Source organism: Aotus nancymaae, unplaced genomic scaffold, assembly GCF_030222135.1.
Source record: "Aotus nancymaae isolate 86718 unplaced genomic scaffold, 86718_ANA_hifiasm-v0.15.2.pri h1tg000064l_1, whole genome shotgun sequence".
In the NCBI taxonomy this organism is placed as follows: Eukaryota; Metazoa; Chordata; class Mammalia; order Primates; family Aotidae; genus Aotus; species Aotus nancymaae.
Window position 1 is genome coordinate 27849821 of NW_026988479.1, and position 25533 is coordinate 27875353.

General features: G+C 35.2%; 1 long non-coding RNA gene and 1 pseudogene across 1 annotated transcript in view; one reads left to right on the plus strand and one right to left on the minus strand.

The window, feature by feature from the left end:
* Nucleotides 1-25533, minus strand: part of LOC135270610 (uncharacterized) — a 372604-nt gene that overhangs the window by 244321 nt on the left and 102750 nt on the right. The window lies entirely within an intron of this gene.
* Nucleotides 1-25533, plus strand: part of LOC105715333 (ret finger protein-like 4A) — a 44794-nt pseudogene that overhangs the window by 803 nt on the left and 18458 nt on the right.

A 25533-nucleotide genomic window follows, 5' to 3' on the forward strand; every position in this document is an offset into this window, starting at 1 on the left:
CCCTTGTCTGCCTAGAATTTCTCTGCCTGCTGCCTTTATTATTGTATTACTACCTTAAGAGGCTATTTTTCTCTTGTAAGCTAGGGAGGTAGGTTTAGCTGAGTGAGAAAGAATTTTACTGATGATGTCAGGAGTGAGATCCTCATGCAGTAGAAAGCAGACTCCATCTAGATTGCATTATTTCTGACCTAGAAATTGTTCATCAGTATCCAGGCAAGCTGTAAAATGGAGTACCTGCCTCACAAGACCCAGCAGACCAGAACATACTCTGAAGTTACCTAGGAGCTGAAGACCTGTTTTCCTTTTCACTTAACTTTTCCCCTTGTCTTTTTTCTCTTCTCTCTCTTTTCTCAACCTTTTCTTTTACCCTGGAAAATTTTTTTTTTTTTCTCCTAGAGACAGAAGAGGCTGATTTGGGTAGAGTCACAGATGTCATTACTATTGTGGTTGCTGCTGTTGTTGGAACTCTGTAGCTTTTTGTGGAAGCCTGTGCCTGTATGAGACTCTTCACAAATATGGCTTAGTTTTAGTATGACCTGTTTATGTTGATATTAATGTTAAATGATGGCTCAGAGACTCAATCATCTGGGCCAAATAAGAGGTGATGAGTAGTAGGCAATAATGGCAAGTACTAATAAGTGGTAAGTAATAGGAAAGTGCAGAGGAAAAAGAGATCTCAAAGTAATAAGGGAAGCTTGCATTTTCCGGATAGCCCTTTTTTCCAAAAAGCATCAGTGAAAAAAAAAAAAGCCACAGTGTCAGGAGCATACAAACTTCTGGGATACTTGGCTCTGAACACTAAACAGCTCATAAAGCTGTGAGACCATATCATGATTTGAGAAACCCAGATATTGCTTTGAGAACACTCAATACTCATCACAACTACTCCTCGTTGATTCTTTTATGAAGAGTGAGTAGGGAAGAAACAAAAAACTGAGCATTGTGGATTTTTAAAAGGAGCTTCATGAAGGCTGTTAGGAAAACGTAGGGATGAGAATTGAAATGAGTACAAGTAGAAAAATCCATAGAAACATAAGATATTCTGGAAAAACAAGTCAAATGTGGATTCTCATCTGCCACAGACTCCCCTAAATATACGGGTTTGTTATTTCAAACATGAAGGAGGTGCTCCTATATCATCACTAAAATCTGTCCCTCCTAATAAACTGTGAGCTCCCTGAAGGCAGGGATGATGCTTTATGATTCTATCAGTGACCATGGCTTGGTACCTAAGAGGTGAATTATAGATGTTGGAAAGACAGAAAGGAAAGAAGTAGGAAGATTAGCTGACCAAATGCCTAGCTTACAGTGCTATTACAAAAATAAAATATTTGTGAAAGTGTTTTGTGCTATGCTTTGTGCACAGTTTGTCCCTAACAAGTGTTTCCTGAATCTGAATTTGCTCGATTCTCAGGAAATGCTAATCAGAACAGTTCTATTTCTGGGCATCTTTAAAACTCCCTGCCATGCTTGAAAACAATGCATTTCTTTTCAATACACATCTTCATCTTGCTGAGGAGATCAGATGTTACCTCTTATTTGTTCCTCAGTCCTCTGAACCATAAAAGCAACTTTCACCCTCTTTTTCTCTCGTGCCTTCCTTGTGAGTACGAGAACCATGTTAGCTTGTAAGGAAGTGTTTTCCCACTCCATCTTCCCAAGTAGCCAGCAATCTACCTGTAGCCTTTGGATTTTTTCAGTTGTACTCACTGCCTTTTCTTTGTTTTGAGATAAAAATCTTTGCAAAGCTTTCTAAAAAAGAAAATGTTTTAAAATGAAATTTTAAATGTTTCAAATGAGGTGCTATCACTTACATTTCAAAAAACTGTAAAATGCCTTATCTATCCTTCCCCACTTACTGTGCTCCATCTCTATCGAAAGTTTGCTAACTACATTCATGTTTATCACAGAGAATGCTATGGGCATCAGTAAGAAATATACAAATGGAAGAACTACTGGTTTTTCAGGGCTTTAGAAACAAAACTCAAAAAAAGGGGTTCTCTAAGGACAGAAAGGGAGTATGAATAATTAGAAAATGAGAGATATAGAGAGAGATCAAAGTTTGGGTGGCAAATCCTGATAGGGAGTGGTGGGCAGTAATGAATGACAATTTGGATCATAGACAATATGAGCATCATGACAATATGAGCACAAATGGCAGGGGTGGAGTAGGGCTTCAAAAAGAAAAACAATCTCAAATGCAAATTGTTCTGAAATGTGGGAATACAAGGAAGATTTCTTTGGGGATCATTTTAACAGATGTTGACACCAGATTGTACATGTGCCTTTGATAAGCTGGGGATAGGGAAGAGACAGTAACTCCCTCCCACCACATTTTAGCAGAATACCAGCACTGTCATGCTATATTAACTGCAGTTGTGGCAAGGATTAGTCCGTGGCATTCATTTAAGTGGATAACATGTGGCTCACAAATTGTCACGGAAGGCACATATTTTAAAGTCCAGACACCTTAATATTGCTTATAAGACCCTCATCATCCTGACCTTTGCCTGTCTGATCCCACCCTGCTCTGGAATTTGATCTCTAGGGTCCAAACACAGTGAACTTCTTCTAAGGCCTCACCACTGAATTTTCATGGCTGTCTTTCCTTTGCTTGAATCCATCTCTTCTTTGACTCTTCAATGGGTTTTCCTTGAACTCACCTCCTGTGTTGCTTGGATGAAGTGCTTTCCTTAAGCCTCCCTCCTAGCACTGCCCACTGTAATAAGTGCCTGCTTATTCCTCAATGCCCCTCCACCCTGATCCTGAGCTCCTGCAGGATGAGGCCTGATACATTCATAAATTCTTTGTCTGGCACATAAATGCTCAATAAAGATGCTCTTTTGTTAACACTAACTACTTATTAAAAGTTTATTTAGCGAGTACACGTAAAATATATGAAAAAATATGTTCAATGACTCATCAGTGCTCAACATGATACTAGGTTTACATTCAGTAGCAGGTTCTTGATTAAGTAACTACTTAATCAGATAATTGTTTTTAGCATTTTGTGCTGAGCACTGTTTTTGATGTTTGGAATAAACTGATGAACAAAAAAGACAAAACTCCCTGCCCTCAATGAGTTTACGTTCTAGGGTATGTACGTATGGGTTGGGAGAGAGACAAATAATCAATCTAATAAATAAGTACATAATATGTTAGAAACATGTCATGGATAAAAGCAAAAGGAAGAGAGCATAAGGAATATGATGGATAGAGTATTGTATTGTGAATAAATAGGAGGTCAGAGTAGTTATTGTTGAGGTTGTGATAAAAGCAAACTATTACAGGAAATGAGAGATGTAACAATGTTAACTGATGAGAAAATATTACAGGATGGAGAACGTGAGGTGAAATGCCCCAAGGCAAGAGCGTGAGTGGGATGTTTAAAGACAGCTAGAAGACCAGGAGGGCTGAAGCACAGTAAACAAAGTGATGAAAGGGAGAACCATGGATGAGGAAATTGGGGGTGGGGGTGTCATACAGTGACTCATAGTTCCTTACAGAAACTTTGCTTTTTATTCCAAATTACGTAGAAACTAGAGATATTGGAGGGTTTTGAGCAGAGGAGGAACATGATCTGAATTACATTTTAAAAGACCCACTCTGGCTCCCACATTGAGCAGACTATAAGTAGACCAGAGACAGAAATAGGCAGACAAGTCAGGGGACTATTGCAGAGATCCAAGTGGCTCACACCAGGGTGGCATCAGTGAGATGATGAGAACTGATCTCATTTTGGATACATTTTGAAGAGAGGAGATTTCCTGATAGATGAGATATAGACTGTAAGAAAAGGGGAGAAAGATGATTTATCCCACGATTTTTGCCCTGAACACTAGCAGGATGGACTCCCATTAACTGAAGTGAAAAAGGTAGGAAAAAATGTGAAAGATCAGAAATTTGGTTTTGGACTAAAGGCAGATGGACATACAAATCTGGAGTTCAGGAAAAAATTCTGTGCTGGAGGTAAAAACTTGGGGATTACTAGCATATCGATGATAAGAGCAGCTTCAGGACTCAATGTAATCACATTGAGAAAGGAGAAGGGAGGCCAGAATGAAAGGGAATTAAAAAACTGAACCCTAAAACATCATGATCAGAAGGAAGAGAAAGGGGCAAGCAAAGGTAACTAAGAAGTAAGTAGAGGAAACCAGTGAGATTGAATGAATGCCTAATACCCCTTAAATCAAATAAAAGATGTGAAGATGTGATCAACTGTGTTCAATGCTACTAAAATGTCAAATCAGATGAGGACCAGGAATTAACCACTGAATTTAGCAATATGGTAGTGGAAGTCACCGGTGACCTTGATAGTTATTATTATTATTATTGTTGTAAAATAGTTGGAATGAAACTTGCTTAGAGTGAGGTCAAGAGAGATTAGGAACAATATTTATTGTTGAGGAAATATGCCATAAAATTAAGTGACCATCAGTTAAAATCTTGCCTATAGCAACAATGCTTGATGGTCTAACTTTGGGCTAGGTATTCTGAGCAGGACAGGAGGAAATGTTTGTTTCAACAGGCTAACTGAGAACACTCAGGATTAGAAGAAGAGTTATTTTGGGTTGAACATATTCATATGTGCCAAGCACTGCATAAACATTTGGTGTGCATCACCTCCTCAAATGTTTATAGCAAGCCTAGGAGTAAGTCCTATGATTTCCTTTATTTTACTGAAGAGGATACAGGAACTCTCTGAGATTTCATTACTTGTCCAAAGTCACATGGTAAATAGCAGAGCTGAAACCCTAAGGCTGGGCTTTTAACCACTATGATGTATAACTTCCCTTGAGACTCCATAAGGATTTACAGAAATAGTTGAGAAGACTTCAGAGAGAGTGAAGAAAGATTTGGGCAAGACATTTTGCCTCTGTTTACAGAAATTCAAATTAATACAACATTAACTTGAAAGATATCACTGGTCTTATTTGATTTATGCGTAACATTAACAAAAGCATTGCTTTTAAATTATACCAGAACTACAAAAGCCAGCTTCTAACTTGAATTAATACCTGTTGGGATTCCAGGTTTTCTTTAATCAATAAGCTTTATTTGTTTATGCAGTTTCAGATTTACAACAAAGTTGAATGGGAAGTAGAATCTCCATAATCCCCTGTCCCCTCACATACACAAACTCTCCCATTATCAATATCCTACACCAGAGTGGTATATTCATTAGAATCAACATTGCCACATCATTGTCAACTAAAGCCTGTAGTTTAAATTAGAGTTCACTCTTGGTGTTATAGATTCCATGGTTTGGACAAATGTATAATGATGTATCTACCATCATAGTACCACACAGAATAGCTTCACTGCCCTAAAAATTCTCTGTCCTCTGCCTATTCATCCCACTCTCTCTCATAACAACTGACATAGCTACTGATATCCTCATTATGTACACAGTTATGCCTTTTTTCCAGACTGTTATTTAGTTGAAATTATATAGTATGTAACCTTTTCTGATTGACTTCTTTCATTTATTAATATGCATTTAAGTTTCCTACAGTTCTTTATATAGCTCATTGTTTTGAAAGTACTATAATATTACATTGTATGGATACCACAGTTTCTATAACCATTCAACTATGAAAGCCATATTGGTTGCTTCCAAGTTTTGGTAATTATTAATAAAGCTGCTGTAAACATGTTTATGTGTGGATGTAAGTTTTTTTATTCATTTGGGTCAATACCAGATAGTATGATTGCTGAACCATATGGTAAGGGATGTTTACTTTTATGAAAAACTGCCAGATTCTCTTTCAAAGTTGCTGTACCTTTTTGCTTTTCAACCAGCAATTAATGAGAGTTTCTGCTGTTCCGCATCCTCAGTGGCATGTGATGCTGTCAATGATCTGGGTTTTATCCATTCTAATAGTTGTACGGTGGCATCTCATTGTTAATTTACAATTTCCCAATGATGTATGATATTGAATAATTTTTCATATGCTTACTTGCTGCCTGAATATCTTTGGTGAGCTGTCTGTTCTGGTCTTTCGTCCATCAGGTTGTCCATGTTTTTTTTTTTTTAACTGCTGATTTTCAAGTGTTTTTCCTTAATATTTTGAATACTCTTATTAGACATATCTTTTGCAAATATTTTCTCTCAATCTATGACTTGTCTTCTTTCTACTGACATTTTAATTTTAGTGAAGTTCAACTTATCAGTTATTTCCTTCACAGATCATGCATTTCATGTCATATCTAAAAAGTCACTGTTACAATCAAGGTAACCTAGGTTTTCTTTTACATGATCTTCCAGGAGTTTTATGATTTTGCATTTAGGTCTACAATCCACTTTGAATTAATTTTTGTGAAAGGTATAAAGTATGTGACTATATTTATTTTTATATGTAGATGTTTAGTCATTTCAGCACCACTTGTTGAAAAGACTGTCTTTGTTCCATCGTATTTACTTTGCTCCTTTGTAAAAGATCAGTTAACTGTATTTTTGTGAGTTTATTTCTGGGCCCTCTATTCTGTTCCATTGGTCTGTTTATCCTTGGTCAATACTATACTGTTTTGATTACTGCAGCTTTATAGTAAGTCATGAAGTCAAGTAGTGTGAATCCTCCAACTTGGCTCTCTTACAACATTGAATTCTCTATCCTGAGTCTTTTGCCTCTCCTGTAAACGTTATAATCAATTTGTCAGTATCCACAGAACAATTTGTTGGGATTTTGATTGGGATTGTATTAAATTTGCAGATCAAGTTGAGAAGAATTGACATCTTAATATTAACTCTTCCTATTCATGAATGTAGAATATCTTCATTTAGTTTGTTCTTTGATATCTTGTATCAGTCTTGTGATTTTCCTTATATAACTTTTGTCCATATTTTGTTAGATTTATACCTAAGTATTTCATTTCTCAGGATGCCAATATAAATAGTAATGTATTTTTAATTTAAAATTCTATTTTTTCATTTTATATAGAAATGATTGATTTTTGTATATTAACCTTACGTCCTATACAAACTTGCTATAATTATTAGTTTCAGGAGTTTTTTTGTTGATTCTTTTGGATTGTCCATTTAGATGGTCATTTACAAAGAGAGTTTTATTTCTTCCTTCTTGATCTGTATACCTTTTATTTCGTTTTCTTGTTTTACTGTTTTAACTAGGGTATTCAATATGTTTTTGAAAAGCAGTGGTAAGAAAGGATATTCTAGTTTTAATCTTGGCAGGAAAAATTCAAGTTTCTAACCATTAACTGTGATGATAACTGTAGACTTTTTGTAGATGTTCTTTGTCAAGTTAATAAAATTCCTCTCTATCCCTAGTATGCTGAGGGGTTTCATGATGAATATCCATTCTATTTAGTTAAATACTTTCTCTGCATGTATTGACATAATCATGTGATTTTTCTTTGTTAGCCTGTTGATATGGTAGATTACATTAATTTAATTTGGAATGTTGAACCAGACTTGAATATCTGAAACAAATCGTGCTTGATTATGGTGTATAATTATTTTTATACATTGTTGAATTTGATTTTCTAATAGTTTGTCGAGGCCTTTTGAATCTCTGTTCATGAGAGATATTGGTCTATACTTTTCTTGCAATATCTTTGTCTGACTTTAGTATCAGGGTAATGTTGGTCCTGTAAGATGAGTTACAAAGTACTCCCTCTGCTTCTAACTTATGGAACAAATTGTAGAAAATGGGTATAATTTCTTTCTTAAATGTTTGATAGAATTCACCAGTAAACTAATCTGGACCTGGTGCTTTCTGTTTTAGAAGGTTATCAATTATTGATTCAATTTCTTTAATAGGTATAGGCCTGTTCAGATTGTCTATTTCTTCTTATGTGAATTTTGACAGGTTGCTTTCAAGGAATTGGTCAATTTCTGGTCAATTTCATCCATGTTTTCAAATTTTGAGGCATAGAGTTTTTCATAATATTTCTTTATTATGTATGCTCTTAATGTCCATTGATTCTGTAGTGATATCCTTATTTTTGGTAGAAAGGTTGGGTGTTGGATGGTTAGAACCTTGCTGTTACCCAGGCTGCAGTGCAGTAGTGCACACATAGCTCATTGCAGCCTCAAACTCCTGGGCCCAAGTGATCCTCCCACATCAGACTCCTGAATAGCCAAACTACAGGTGCATGCCACCATGCTTCACTTAATTTGTTTTATGTTTGTAGAGACAGAGTCTCATTAAATTGCCCAGGCTAGTATTGAACTCCTGGTTTCAAGCAATCCTCCAACTTCAGCTTCCCAGAGTGCTGGGATTTCTTCGATGGTCTAGATAGAAGCATATCATTTGTTTTTATCTTTTCAATAACAAACTTTTGATTTTGTTGATTTTTCTCTATTGATATCCTGCTTTTAATTTTATAATTTATGCTCTAGTTTTCACTTTTTCTTCTGCTTACTTTGGATTTAATTTCCTCTGTTTCTAGTTTCCTAAATCATAACCTTAGATTATTTATGTTACATCTCTGCACCTTCTGCACATGTATCCCAGAACTTTAAAATAAAGGAAAGAAAAGAAAGATGTAACATAAATAATGTACCACATTTTCTTTATCCAGTCCATCATTTTGGGTTGGTTTCCTGATTTTGCTATTGTAAATAGTGCTGCAGTAAACATGCATGTACATGTGTCTTTATGGTAGAATGATTAATATTTCTTTGGGCATATACCCAGTAATAGGGTTGCTGGGTCAAATGGTATTTCTGGTACTAGATAAGCAACTTTAGCAAAGCTTCAGGATACAAAATCAATGTGCAAAAATCACAAGCATTACTTTACACCAACAATAGCAAGCAGAGAGCTAAATCATGAATGAACTCCCATTCACAGTCACTACAAAGAGAATAAAATATCTAAGAATACAGCTAATGAAGGATGTGAGGACTTCTTCAAGAAGAGCTATAAACCACTGTTCAAGAAAATAAGAGAAGGCACAAACAAATGGAAAAATATTCCATCCTCATGGATAGGAAGAATTTATATTATGAAAATGGCCATACTGTCCAAAGTAATTTTCAGATTCAATGCTGTTCCCATGAAAGTACCATTGACATTCTTCACAGAATTAGAAAAAACCACTATAAATTTCATGTGGAATCAAAGAAGACCCCATAAAGCCAAGACAATACTAAGCAAAAAGAACTAAGCTGGAAGCATCTGACTTCAGATGTTACCTAACTTCAAACTACTACATGGCTACAATAAATGTTAAAACAGCATGCTACTGGTACCAAAACAGACATATAGACCAATGAAACAGAAAAGAGACCCAAAATAACACCACACATCTACAACCATCTGATCTTCAACAAACCTGACAAAAGCAATAGGGAAAGGACCTTCTATTCAATAAATGGTGCTGGGAAAACTGGCTAGCCATATGCAGAAAGCTAAAACTGGATCCCTTCCTTATCCTTATGCAAAAATTAACTCAAGATGAATTAAAGACTTAAATGTAAAAACCAAAACCATAAAAACTCTAGAAGAAAACCTAGGCAATACCATTCAGGACATAGGGAAGGACAAAGACTTTATGATGTAAATGCCAAAAGCAATTGCAACCAAAGCCAAAATTGACAAATGGGATCTAATTAAACAAAAGAGCTTCTGTACAGCAAAAGAAACTATCAGAGTGAACAGGTAATCTACAGAATGGGAGAAAATTTTTGCAATCTACCCATCTGACAAAGGGCTAATAACAGAATCTTCAGGGAACTTAAACAAATTTACAAGAAAAAAATAAACAACCCCATCACAAAATGGGCAAAGGATATGAACAGATACTTCTCAAAAGAAGACATTTACATGGCCAACAAACATGAAAAAAAGCTCAACATCACTTATCAGAGAAATGCAAATTCAAACCACAAAGAGCTACCATCTCATGCCAGACAGAATGGCAATTTTTACCACAATGAGCTACCATCTCAAGCCAGACAGAATGGCAATTTTTAAAGTCAAGAAACAATAGATGTTGGTGAGGCTGTGGAGAAATAGTAATGCTTTCACAGTGTTGGTGTTAATCTAAATTAGTTCATTCATTGAGGAAGACAGTATGGCGACTCCTCAAGGATCTTTTCTAATATATACATTCAATGCTATAAATATCCTGTAAGCACTGCTGTCACTGCAACCCATAAGTTTTCAAAGACTGTATTTTCATTTTATTAAATATATTTTTATTTTTTTAAGATTTTTTCATTGACTTATGTATTATGTATAAATGAAATGTTTAATCTTCAAGCATTTTGGAATTTTCCAGCTAACATTCTTTTATTGATCTCTAGTTCACTTCCATTGTAGTCTGAGAACAGACATAATATAATTTCTATTATTTTAAATTTGTTAAGTGTGTTTTATGATCCAGAACACAGTTTGTCTTGTATCTTAGGGAATGTTACATAGGAGTTTGAGAGGAATATATAATCAGTTTTTGTTGGATGAAGTAGTCTATAGATGTCAATTATATCTAGTTGATAAATGGTGATGCTGAGTTCAGCTATATACTTAAGACTTTCTGCCTGCTGGATCTGTCCATTTCTGATTGAATAAAAAATCTCTAACTCTAATACCATTTTCATTTATGTTTCCTTACAGCTAAATCTGTCTTCTGCATCACACATTTTGATGCTTTATTGTTAGGCACATACACACTGAGGATGGTTACGTCTTCTTGGAGCCTTAACCCCTTTATCATTCTATAATACCCTCCTTTATCCCTGCCAACTTTTCTTGCACTGCAGTTGGCTATCTGAAATTGATGGAGCTACTCTTACTTTTTTTGGTTAGTATTAACATTATATGTCTATTCATCCCTTTAGTTTTAATCTATATGTGTTTTTATATTTAAGATGAGTTTCTTGTAGAGAACAAATTGTTGGGTCTTGTTTTTTGATGGATTCTAACAATCTCTTTTAATTGATGTTTAAAGTGATAATCAATACAGTTGAATTAATATCTACCATATTTGTTAATGTTTTCTATTTCTTGCCCTTATTCTTGTTCCTAATTTTGCCTTCTATACTTTTCTTGTCTTCTGTGGTTTTAGCTGAGTATTTTATATATCATTTTCTCCCCCGTTTTAGCATATCATTTAAACTTGTTTTTCTACCTCTTTAAGTGGTTGCCCCAGAGTTTGCACTATTCATTTAATCCTAGTCCACTTTCAGTTGACACTATACCACTTTATGAATAGTGCAGGAACCTTATAATAGTCTTAATAATTCTCAATTTTCATCTTTTTAACATTGTTGCCATTCATTTTATTTATACATGAGAATACATAAGCATATACATACATATAAGCATACATAATTGAATGCATTGTTGTCATTATTTTGAAGAAATTGATATATCTAGTGAGAATAAGAAAACTAAAAGTATTTTGTGTTCCCTTATTCATTCTCTGATACTCTTCCTTTCTTTATGTGGATCAGAGTGTCTGACCCATATAATTTTTCTTCTCTTTAAATATTTTCTTCTATCATTTCTTGCAAGGCAAGTCTACTGGCACAGATTTCCTCAATCTTTGCTTGTCAGGAAAAGTATTTCTCCTTTACTTTTCAAGGTTAATTTTGTAGGGAACAGAATTCAAGAATGGTGGTTTTCCCCTTAATGCTTTAAATATTTCACTCTACTCTCTTCTTGTTGCATGGTTTCTGAGGCAAAGTCAGATGTAATTCTTATCTATGGCCCTCTATAGGTAAGGCATTTTCTACCCCTCTTGCTTCTTTCAGTATTTTTCCTTTATCTTTGATTTTCTGAAGTATTAGTATAATATGGTTAGGTTTCAGTTTTTGAGTATTTAGCCTGCTTAATGTTCTTAGTGCTTCCTGGATATATAGTTTAGTGTCTGACATTAGTTTGGGGAAAATTAGCAGTCACTATTGTTTCAACTATTGCTTCTGATTCTTTCTCTCTTTTTTTCTCCTTCTGAAATTCCCATTACTCAGAAATTATGCCATTTATATTTGTTTCATAGTTCTTGGGTATTCTAGGGTTTTGTTTGTTTCAGCCTTTTTACTTTTTGCATTTCAGTTTTGGAAGTTTCTATTTTCATGTAATTAAGTTCAGCCATTCTCTCCTTAGCTATGTCCAGTCTACTAATGAATCCATCATAGATTATTCATTTATGTTACAGTGTTTTTGATCCTAACATAATTTTTAACTTTTTCCTAGTATTTTCATCTCTTTTGCTTATCTGTCTGTTCTTACATGTTGTCAACTTTTTCCATTAAAGCCCTTAGTATATTAATCATAGTGGTTTTAAATTTCCATTCTGATAATTTCAACATCTGACTCTGGTCCTGATACTTGTTCGGTCCCTTCAAATTGGTTTTTGGCCTTGTAAAGTTTTTGTTGAAATCTAGACATGACATACTAAGTGAAAGGAACTCTAGTATATAGTTTTTTAGTGGTGTGGTGCAATGTGTAGGGGAAGTAGAAGTATTCTATGGATCCATGATTAGGAGTTGGCCTTTTGGTGAACCTGTGCCCCTGGACTGGGAACTTCACCAGGTTTTTCAGCCTTTCCCTCTCCTTGTAAGTGGGACAAAATAGCTAGAGGGTTGAAATTGTGCATCTTCCTGCACAACTGAAAAGTTGAAGGGAGTTAGAGTTGGACATTTTCTTTTTCCCAGGTAATTTAGGCTATGATAAAACCCCTGCAGTTTAGTCTCTGGTAATTTGTTTTTTTTTCCTCCAGAGGTCGGGTCTTTTTAAGAAGAGTAGAACATACTTGTGTATTTTTAAATGGTTACTCCCCACCCTTCTCCTGTCCACACATGAGGGGATTTTTCTTTCATATTTACTGTGAGAACTTGGTAGAGCTCCTGGAGGTAAAATTAGTAAGTGTGTCCCCTTCCCCGTGACTGAGTCCCCTGGAGTTTCTAAATCTCAAACTTCTCCACACTGAATTTCCAGCAATTTATCATTTACAGTGTAGGTTTACCTACATTGGCATTGGTTCTCATGGAAGTTTCTGCTCTAAGTTGTCATTCCCTGTATCTGCCTGTTTGACTTTTTAATTCCTGGAACAAAAGTTTGTCCTGTGACCTCACCTTTCTTATGAAGTTAAAAAGAATTATTTACTTTCCAATTTGTGTGTATGTGCATATGTGTGTGTGTGTGTATGCACACACACACAAATTGGAAAGTCAACTGTTTTTAACTTCATAAGTATATATATATATATACACATATATATATGTATATATAGATATATTTGTGTGTGTGTGTGTGTGTGTGTGTGTGTGTGTGTGTGTATTTAAAGACAGGGTCTTACTATGTTGCTCAGGCTGGTCTTGAACCCCTGGGCTCAAGTAATTCCCCTGCCTCAGCTTCCCAAGTAGCTGGACCTATAGCCACACACCACTGTGGCCAGCTCTGTTTATCTTTTTACTTGGTGATAGGATGTGGTGGAGACTTCTAAGATCCTTACATGTAAGACCAGAAACCTGAAGTTCTGGTTCTAGCTTAATGATATTGTTATCTACCACTTGCAGAATGCTAAGGACATTTTCTAATTCTAAGCCTTTTTTAAATGCCAACTCTCTAACGATAATGAAAAACACAATGTCCTAAAGTTTAAATTCCAAAATAGCTTAACTACACATTTAAAATTATATACAAAATTTTAATTTGAAAGTAAATAGAGACAAATGGTCACACACCATTCATATCTGTGTGTGTGTGTGTGTGTGTGTGTGTGTGTGTGTGTGTGTGTGTTTGGGAAAAAGAGAAAAGAGGTTGGAGGAATTTAAGTTACTTCATTTTATACAAAATTTTAGTCACAAATACAACCTCGGCTCAACTTGATTCTGGCAAAGCAGAGAATATAGCAAATAAAAGAATAGCCCATTATGAAGTAATTGGGGGTAGTCTTTATAAAACCTATACTTTCACCCTAACTCATTGATTCATTTTTATTTCTGTAAACTTGTGGTCCTGCCAGGAAATTTTATAATAAATTAAATCTTCTCAGACTTTACTTACTCAGAGAATCTCATTCTTGCCTTAATTTGCCTTCTAGAGAAAGATAGAAAATTAATCAATGAATTATTAATTTTACTAATAACGTAAAATTAATACAAGTCACTCCTCCTATGCTAAAGAGAAGCTGCCATCTAATTAAAAGAGGAATTGTGCTACCATTTAAAAGAAATGGAAGTAGCCATTTGTTAATAGGAATATTACCATGAATGAGATCACTGGAAGCACAATATTTATTCAGAATTGTTTTTATCTTAAAGAGACATGGCCATCAAGTTTCACTTTCCCTAGAAAAGCCTGGTGTGGATGTAGTATTGAGGTAGAAAGCAGTGATGAAAGAACAAGATAAAAAATAATATAATATTTTCTCTGTGCCCTCATCATCTAGTGTAGAATATTAAAGGAAGACTCCTTGATCTGAATTTTCTGAAAACTTTATCATTAACAGCTGAGAAAGCAAGATTATGGCATCAAAATTTAGACCTTTTAAGTTAGTGTTCTTTTGCTTCCAATTTATAGAAACTGACTTCAAATACTTTAACCTGTTAAAACTCAAATACTTGTAGAAGGGACAATACATTAATTTATTAGGTGAGAGATACCTCAAATACTTCAACCAAGTAAGGATCCCATCATATAAACATAGCTTCTGGCCTCAACCTTATGATTGCCAATGACAGCTATCAGTGGAACAGGATCATAACAGGCCAATCACATGCCCAAGAACTGGTAGTAGCTTTGGGCTGAGATGGTATTTCTCTCCTTGGAACTCTTTACCTACATATTAATAATATGACAGTGACACACTGGTGAGATGGAAATTAATCCAACAGCTCTCCATGGTAACGAGTTTACCACCCACTCTCACATATTTGTTGTGGGTCTTTGATTTCATTGGTTCTCTTTTTTTAATTTTTATTTTTCTCAAGAAGCAGATGTACCCTCTGAAATGAGGCTTGATACAGCATTGTCTTTGGTTTGTCTCCAGATGTGGCCAATTTAACGGCTCAGTCATAGGATGGCAAACAAGTGCTTTCCAGGGAGAAATCAAATTATGACATTTAAGTCTTAATTGATGCTTAGAATAATACCCTTTTTAATGTTTAATTCAAATAAATTGACTTTATAGTTCTCTACATTTAACTTAAAAGAGCTGTTGAGTTTAAAAAAACAAAAATTCACTTCTATAGCATTTCTTAAAACTAAAAGAAATGTTTTTTATGACCTTCTTTATATTCATGAAGTGTAACTACAATGTATTTAGTTGTATCATAGTTTATACCTTGTCTCCCACATACTTACTGATGTGCAAAATCTAGTTCTTAGGGAAGCATGGCAATCCTGCGAACATCTGTCATTCTGTATCCCCCACAACTATATAACAAAAGGATCTTGAATTTGCAAAGCATGAAATTAGCATATTTTTTCTCTGCCAGCCCTAATGCCTGGAATTCTACCCTCAAAATACAATTACTTTTATTTAAAGAATGTGCTCCTAGGAGTTACCTGTTAAAACTCAAATACCCGTAGAAGGAAAAATACATTAATTTACTAGGTGAGAGATACAATTCAATCCCACGTATGATTTAACTTTGCAAGTCCATGTTAGTGGACTTGTCCAAGAAAAAAATGGGATGTCGGAAGAGGTGATAAACTCCCAACTATAGGAGGTTATCAAGCAGTGGCTAAATAGCCACCTAGAAGAGATATTAAATATTTCAGTATTGAATGAAATATTAAATATGGTGATTGCTGAGATCCTTTCACATATGAAATTCTATCATTTTGTTTGCATCTTTATCCAACCATTCATCAATCTATCATGTATTCAGTTTCTGCTACTATTTTAAGCTCTGGCCAATCAGCTGTAAACAAAAGTGTCAAAGACCATGATGCTGAGGAGATTACAATCAAAGGCTTTATAATTAGTCATTGGTAAAACAGCATGAAGTAGTTTATTAAAAAGTTAGACATGTTACTCTTTGAGCAGTTGTTGATAATTATATGGTGGGAAGTCTGCTAAATCTGGTCCAGCAGATGCATAAGTAGAGCATGGGGCTGGGGGCCACCCAGAACAGAAGAGGACAGGGAAGAATGAGGCATCAGTGGAATGTAGCCTAGGTACATAGAGAATGAGGTTAGAAAGGCACTTCTTAAATCGCAGGATCATGAGTCCCAACAACCACCCCACTCTCCTGTTCAAATCTCCTCCAAAAACTTTGTCCTCTCTTTTTTGAGGATATTCAGTGACAATTGCCTTATTATCTTCCCTTCTAACAGCTCAACTTCATTATATTCTAGTCTTAACTACTAATATTAACAAGAACAACAACCATAACTTGCACTTACTGAGAACATGCCAGATACTGTGTTAACTGTATGAATTATCTCACTTTAATCCTTACAAATGTCCTATGAAGGAGGATGTAATATTATCTGTACTTTGCAAATGGTATCACTGAGGCTCAGGTCAGTGAAGTAACTTGAACATGAAGTCAGCCTTAAATAATTAGATTCAGAAAATATGATTAAATATAGCGTTCATCTGAGCAGAAGGCTTGAGAATGGTAACCCAGGAAAGCACCAACTCCAAGTGAATCAGGTCAGCTTTTCCAAAGTTAGGAAGTTAAAGTTTCTATTTTATAGGCAGAGACAGTAAAATTCCAGCAGGATTACATTTTTCATACAAGACTAGTGCACACACCCACAGTGATTGATTGGTTACAGATTGCTATATTCCAAGGAAGCTTACTTTATTACTGTGTGAGGAGGGGTGGTGATCTGAGGGGGTTTTATTACTGGCATTTAGTCTTCTTAATTATCTACAGGAACAAAAAAGGCAGAAGTTGCAGCTGCAGGCTTGGTGACTCAGATCTCATAGCCACATTCCTCTCAAGGCTCAGGATAATTTAAAGTTCTAGCAACTTTAAGTTATTTTAAGTTTGAATTATTTAATTTCACAATGGTAATACAGTAAGTGGCCAAGCCAGAATTCAAACCAAAGCCAACCTAATGTCAAAGTCCTGGCTCTGTGGTTTATTTTTATGTTGGGCTGAAGCTAGCTTCTTCGGAGCTTTAAACCACTGGTTCTGATTATATTGTCTGGACCTTCACAAAAGCTGTACTGTGCATGTACCTGACAGATAACTGAAGGTTCTCAACTACTCCTGCAATCTTTTTTTCTTATGAAATAGCTCCATTTCCTTTATTCTATTTTCATGGGATATGGCTTCCAAATGCCTCCTCTGCCTGGTATCATGTCGCCTTTAAGATTCAGGAACTCTTCTGAAACTCTCTCAAAGTGGCATACCAGAAGGGAATACAGTCTCCACATGTGACCTAATAGGCACTGAGTAGAGCAGGATCATCACTGCCATTATTACCATCCATCAACTACTGTCTATTGCCATTATCACAACAGGAAATAATAATCAAATTCAAATTAGCGCTTAGCAATTGGGCTTCAGAACATAGCTTTTGATTTTCACAATTTTCTCCTTCATTCTAGACACCATCAATACAGCTGAAGAACACTTTTTTTTTTTTTTGCTATAAAGTACCTCATCGTCATGAGTTGAAGCCTATCTTCCCATAGCTTTCCAACTTTGATTCAATTTTGCCAGGAAGAAATAAAAAACACATAGCTAGTGAGTGAAGCTGGAATTCCAACCCAAGTCTATACTACTTAAAGCCCATAGTCTTAGCTACTTTTCTACGATGCATCTAGCATTATCTGAAAACATGGCAAGCATATTCTGTCCGAATCACTGACAGAATTGATCAATGGAATCAAGCTTAGGAAATAACACTATAAAGTAATTGTCATGTGCTTTCCTGTTTCACCCACAGCTGGACTGTTATATAGCACTTTCTTTGACCATTTGAGGACTCATAAGAGCATTTGGAAAATCATTTAGAATCTTGCCATGTCATCTGGCAAATATCATATCCCTGTTGCCAAAAAGCTGTAAGAATAGAGTCCTGCAATGTATTTGATAGAGTGAAACAACTTCTTACTCTGAGGAGCAGAGCGTGTTGACCACCATTCAGATCAAAACAGTCCCCAAATTAGAATCTATGGACAAGACTGAAATAATAGATTTTTAATAATGTTTTATATCAGTATTAGATACCTATTTCATAATTATTATCCCCTTGGAGTTACATTTCATTCTTTTGATACTAATAACTAAAAGCTATGCCTAAAATTATATTAGCTCTTATATTTTTATATCTATTATTCCCTCTCTTATCATAACAAAATAAGTAGGAAAGTAATTGTTTTCCTCCAAATGGTCATGAAGCAATTGAAACACAGAAATAATATTTATAACTCAAAGAGTCTCATAGTAATAACAATAAATATATTAGGGTAATTTAAAACAAGAGATATTATCTGAACTCAGAGCAATGCAAAAGAATAGAATGTATATAATTAGCCTATAGAGAAGGGTATTACCATATCAGAAAACTCAAAGTAATGAAGCCTAGTACTGTTTTCTTTGAAAATTAACTCTAGGCTTTTGGCAGCCTATAAGAAAGAAGAAAAATCCACATACTCCATAGATTATATCACTGAAGTATGTAGATTCATTGGAAGGAAGAATGGCATTTCATTGAGCAGGAGAGACATAGGACATAGAAGTGTCAGAACTGATTACATGAAATATATCAAGAAGAGAGGTTAAATTAACATAGAACCACATATTTCCAAAGCTGGAAGGACATTCAGATCTCTTTAAATGACCTAATTTTACAAATAGATAGACCTGGGCACAGAGAAGGGAAGTAAATTTCATCACATCACCTAGGACATAAAGTGGATAATGCTGGGATGTAAGCCAAGGGCTTGGAGTCCACCACATTTTTCATATTATTATCTCACTTCCCCTGAAACCCACAGAGCTCCTTTCTGAGTCAGGAAGAAGAAACCACTCGGTCCTGATTCCTGGCCTGTACGGACAGCTCAAAATATAGATCCATACTAGCTCAGATTAGAGAAAGTTCTTCTCCCTTTTTCTCTTTTAAGAATTCTAAGTTTAGAGAGCTATCTTTAGCTAAGCTTGGTTGACGAGTAGAACTGAACAAAAAATTACAAGGCACAAAGTTTCTGTAATTCTCGAGGAAGAACATGACAAAGAAATATGAACAAAAAAATTGGTTTGGATCAATTTTTATGGTTTTAACACAGAGACAAAAACAACGATATTTGTAGCAAAACCCAACACTAATTGGATTCTATGTGGAAGACTCTATACTAAGCTCTTTATGTGCATTATCTCATTTAATCCTCACACAAATCCTGTAAAGCAGCTTTTAAAAATGATCTCCATTTTACATATAAGGAAACCTGAGGCACAGAGGTTATGCACATTTTCTAGAGATAAGAAACTCTTAAGTGGTAAAGCCAGAATTTGAACAAATGTCTGACTCAGAATTTCCCTTGTACTTGTTTTGATGTAGCATGAGAAGAATCTAATTAAGGGGAGAGGAGAAATACTATTTTTGTGGAGGGTGAGTTTGGGTGAACTAGGGGGTACAGAAAAATAATAGCAGGAAGAGAATTCCTAAGACACCACTCTGGGATCCTTGGCTTTATGATTTAAGTCTACAAATGAGAGTATGAGAGACGCACGTTTAAACATTTAATAAACTATTTTTTGTTCTAGTTTTGCTTTTGGCATCTTTTTCTTGGCTTCTTGTTTTTGCTGTCATTTTCTACTTTTTTTTTTTAAAAAAAAAACATGGAAATTAAGTTTCTGCTTGAAATAATAGAAAGACCGCTGACCAATATTGGTCGTACCTTGACCTTCAGGGGAAATGATTCTGATGTCACAGATCATACACATCTGGAAGAGTATGGCTCCTGCTCTGAGAGAACACAGGGGACTCAGAATCAAGGGCCATTCATCCCATATATCTGCTGCCCCACTGTAGTCATTGCATTCGGACATATCCTAAGCAACAGGACAGGACTCCACTTCTTAGTCCTACCATGCCTGTTTACACATCATGTATGTGTTTTATAAGATGATAAAACTAATGTAGATGGTGGGGTGACGGATGCAGCAAACCACCATGGCACGTGTATACCTATATAACAAACCTGCACATTCTGCACATGTACTCAAGAACTTAAAGTATAATATATAATTAAAAAATAAAAACAGGCCAGGCGCAGTGGCTCACGCCTGTAATCCCAGCAGTTTGGGAGGCCCAGGTGGGCAGATCACCTGAGAGGTCGGGCGTTCAAGACCAGCCTGACCAACGTGGAGAAACTCTGTCTCTACTAAAAATACAAAATTAACTGGGCATGGTGGTGCATGCCTGTTACCACAGCTACTCGAGGAGGCTGAGGCAGGAGAATTGCTTGAACCCAGGAGGCAGAGGTTGCAGTGAGCTGAGATTGTGCCATTGCACTCCAGCCTGGGCAACAGGAGTAAAACTCTGTCTCTAAATAAATGCATAAATAAATAATAAATAAATAAAATATAACCAAATTTTTTAAAAAATTCCCAAAATCAAGGACAAAAAGAAATAAGTGAAATCAAGCATATATCTAATTGGTGGCATAACCACACAAAGAAGATTTATTTTGAATAATTCTGAAGCACAACAATTTGGCAGTATATACTTTTGGGGATACATCCTAAGGTCAAAGGAAGCTGCAATGAAGTCTCAGCAGCTTTCAATTGTTGTATCATTATTAATGAAAATACTATTACTTCTGATATAATTATAAACATATATTGGATCAAATAACATTATTAGGAATTGAGAATTTCATCATAAGAGAAATGAAACATAAATATAAAATCAAAAAAGTTAAAGTCCTATAATCCTAAATTTGAATTGGAAATGATAGCTTATATTCAAGAAGTATATTTTCTTTCTCTTTCTTTCTTTCCTTCCTTCTTTCCCTCTTTCTTTTTTTGCTCATTTCCCAGCTTCATCCACTGAAAACACCTAGTAGCAATGAGCACCCCTATTGTCGACAGTCTGGTCTCTAAATACAAATGTATAATTAAATAAACCATGGTTCTTTGGATAAATGGCAGATTCTAGGTTTGGGATAGAAAATATACAAGAGTACCCTAAAATTTTTTGTCATTTCAGAAATGAAAGAAGTTATTAGTTATCATGTGTGTCATGGGAAAAAGACGCAGGGGCCAACTTGAATAGGCCCAACTGAGAATATGAGGGGACATTATTGAATAAGGATGATAATTGCAACGGTTTGAAATATACATACATTTATAAGTTTATAATAAAGTTAAATAATGCCACATGAGAAAAACATATTGATTAGCAGATGACAAGAAAAATAATTTACCAGTTTAGAAACTGACAAATAAAGAAAAAGAATTAAGTGTTCATCTTGCCTTTCCTATACATACAATAACGATGACTGGAAGTTTCCAGCCAACTATTTTTCAATCTCGTGCAGAGAGTAAACAAACCAAAAACAAAGCAGCTATTATGTGTCTCCTGATGGATCTACACAATAGCGCTTGTGGAGATTCTTGTGAAAACATACTGATTAAATTCCTGCATTAAAGAAAATACAGGTGAGAGAAGAATGTGCAATTGGCAAAACCAGGAATATAGGAAAGGCTACAAAAATTATTATTTTTTAACAAATAAATTATAAGACAAAGGTGAGAGATGGAGGGAGAACTGACAGATTAATAAAATTAAGAGATCTAGTAACCAATTAATATGTATAGACCTTAGTTTCATTTTAATTTGAACAATTTGCAACAGAACCAAGGATTGAGATATAGGGACAGATAAAGCCAAAATCAGTCAACTGAGAAAAGTGAATACCTTAGTGTTTATTGTTTCTATCTGTTAAGGTGTGACAATAGCATGTAGTTATATTTTTAAAGGAATCTATTTTTTTAAGATACATGCTGATATGTTCATGGATGAAACACCACGGTAAGAGTTGATTAAAAACAAAATTGGAGTTGTTGAAACAAAATTGGCCCTAAGTTCTCGTATGGAAAAGAATTTGCAAATTTTCTTCTGTTTTTTCATTACCTAAAATAAGCACTGAGATTATGTGTTATTTAAACATTTGGTAGAATTCCCCTGAAATCATCTGGGTCTGTTTTTTTTTTGTAAGGAGTAGGAGTGGTGTGGCTTTAAATGTATATAGGTTAGACAGACATGGATTGTATTTGGTCCTGCTACTTTCTCACAGTGTGACCTTAAGCGAGTTAAACTCACTAAGCCTCAGTTCAATTGTAAAATGAAGACTCTAATGCCTACGGCCCAGGATTATTATCAGGATTAAATGAGATAATGTGCGTTTTAGTTTCTTCTGTCTAGATTAACCTCCCTCTCCTCTTTGCCTAGTTAATTCCTTCTCACCCCGTCATTTGTCAATGTCATCATCATTTCTTAATTACATCCATTCCTATTCTTTTCTAGCCAGGACAAATCTCCTAATTATGGTTCCTATAAAACCTTATTCCTCTTTTTCATAGCTCTGATCACAGTGTTAAGTTCACATTTCTCAGTTAGTATTAATTCACATGTCTTTTCTTTGACTCTAAGCTCTGTGGCATCACAGAAAGTTCTGTATTTAGCATGTAATTCTCCCTAGCAGCTAAAATCTTGTTTGCTATGTGTTAAATAATGAACAGGTACTTGTTAAGTACATAAACGAGTGAATGAATTGGTAAACGAATGCAGTGTTTAGCACAGTGCCTGACTCAGAGCCAACACTCAATAAATACTGGTTACTACTTTTACCTCTGTTATTGTTTTTCTGGTATCAGATTCTAGGGGTAGCTGAAAGGAAAGGGATAGGACTGATAAGAGAAAATGAAAGGTGCTAAAAGTAGGATATTAAATATAAGGTGAAAAGATTGAGAGCAATTCTCCAAACTCAGTAGAAAACACATTGTTTATATGGTGGCAGAAGTAGAGATCCTGTTGTTCAACCTGAACCATCCATCATATGTGAGGTTAAGTGAAAGCTGTGCTTTAGAGGGTCACTCACCCTAGGCACAGATACTGAGCCTTCTTGAAGTTCAGTGTGCCCTGGTCAGCAGGTTAGGAGAATGAGATTGGGAAAGGTAGAAAGTGCATTCTCTGTCATAGTTTCCCTATGCTAGAATTATTGGTTCTTCTAAATTCTCAGTGAGTTTTCTAAGTTGATTGTAATTGTGTTAAGTTCTGTTAGTGAAGAAGCAATGGACATTTCATCAGAAAATGCTGATCACAAAAGAACAAATTGTTAGGCTTTTCATTTCCAAAGTCTTGAAAGCAAGTAAAATTAATGGATTGATTCACAGTTTTATAATTATTATTTCACCAAAGTTAACCCTTTACTTTGATGCATAGAGGAAATAAAAATAATGAATATATTTTTTCTAGGCTTCTAAAAAGGGGACTGAAAGGAATCCCTATACTATCTGCTAAAAGTTTGTTCTGATTCTATAAAAAAAATGATTTGCAAATATTTTACAAATCATCTAAGGCAGTGGTTCTTAAATTTGGGGAATTATAATTCTCCTTGAGACTCCAAAGAATAGAGCAGATCTTTCTAAAAAAAATATCCACTATAAACAGCAAGCTTCCACAATTAACTTCAGGATGTTCATGGACTGTTTGGAGCTTACAGAGATATCCTATGATAGGAAGGACTGTTATGAAGTTATAGCTTCGTGTGTGTACTCGCATTGTAGATTAAATCTAGCTTTTCACAATGTGATGCCTTTTTATATTTGCCAAAGTCTACTGAATAATGGTCAATGTTCATTAAAAACAAAAAGCAAATAAAACACAGAAAAACTACGTAAATATACTGCTAAGTTAATGATTGCATCATTTGGATTAAACTTGTCATTTCAATGTCCTGCAACAGTGAAAACAAACTATATGTATTAATATGTTTTTAAAAATTCAGATAAAAAAAGATATGATTTACTAATACATGTGGTTTAATATTTATATAAAATGTTAAATTATATATTTTAGAGATATATAAATATGTAGCATAAAACACAAACACTCACAGAAATTATAAACACTCAAATGTGTCATAGCATTTACTTACAGATGTGGAGGGAGAGAACTGAATCAGGAAAAGATAATGGGTGTTTTAACTGTAATGTTTTTTTCATAAAAAAGATAGACAGCTAGAGCAGATAATATTAATACCTGGCAAATCTGGGCTGGTAGATACAAAATGGCTTTATGTGATTATCCTTCATTGTCCATATATCAAAATAAAATATTTTAAAAATGAAAAGCCACTGTCTAGCTCTCAGGGTTGTCAAGAAAAATGAATGAAAGGTAACACACTGTGCTTCAGAAGGCTGGGTGTGGTGGCTCATGTCTATAATCTCAGCACTTAGGGAGGCCAAGGTGGGCTGATAACTTGAGGCCAGGTGTTCAAGACCAGCCTGGCCAGCATGGCAAAATCCCACCTCTACTAAAAGTACAAAAAAACCAAAAAAATTACCTGGGCATGGTAGCAGTCCCAGCTACTTGGAAAGCCGAGGCACAAGAATTGCTTGAACCTAGGAGGCAGGAGGTTGCAGTGAGCGGAGATCTTGCCACTGCACTCTAGCATAGGTGACAGAGGGAGAATCCCTCTCAAAAAAAAAAAAAAAAAAAGTGTTTCAGAAAACACAAAGAAAATATTAGGCAGAGGTTTCCCTCACATAAATTTATCTCATTTAAATTTAACCCAACAACTATTTATTAAACAGGGCTATAGTCTCACTGGAACCAAGACCAAATGAATGTAAGAGAATAGTCATGGCCCTCATATTCCATGGGGTCTTACTATGCATCTTGCTCAATGCATTCCAAGGTGTTTTTCCTCACTCTTAGGGTTCCACAGAAGCATCTTGAGGAATATAAGTAGAGGTGAAGGACAATTTTTATTAATAATTTATCAGGCCCATGGACATTTATCATGCCTCAATTAGAACTGTATCCCTTCTGTTATATATGTTTTGTCAAAGATTTTGTTGGGAATAGTGATCTACTGCTAAAGATTTACTAAAAATTATATATCTAATCTTATCACTTCTTCAGGACTCAAGAAATAGAATGAAAACTTGTTGCCTTTGCTGCTGGCCTCTCACAACTTCCTATGCCACAAGAGCTCTGATTTTGAAGAACAACCTTTACATACTGTCTGCTGAGATGACAGTAAAATGCCTTATCTAGACCTGAGGATGCAGCCATTTTGAAGGACATGTGACCCAAACCTCATATCTGAGTCAATCTTGAGACTTTGACATGAACAAAAGAGAGGGCTTCTTACTTGGACTAAACTCAAGACTGATCATATGGCATGTAAATCTGATTCTTCCAGAACCCATCTTGCCAGTAAGAGGGACCAGGGTTTTTCTGGAAAAATGGAACTGACAGATGAAAATAAATGGAACTACTACAGAAGATAGCAGAGTCAAAAAGTAGAAAGACTCTAGATGCTAAGGATGTCACTTGAACCCCTGGATTCTGCTGTGACTTTTCATTGACTTTTCAGCTACATGAAATAATTGCCCTTGTTGGTTTAAATACACTGAAG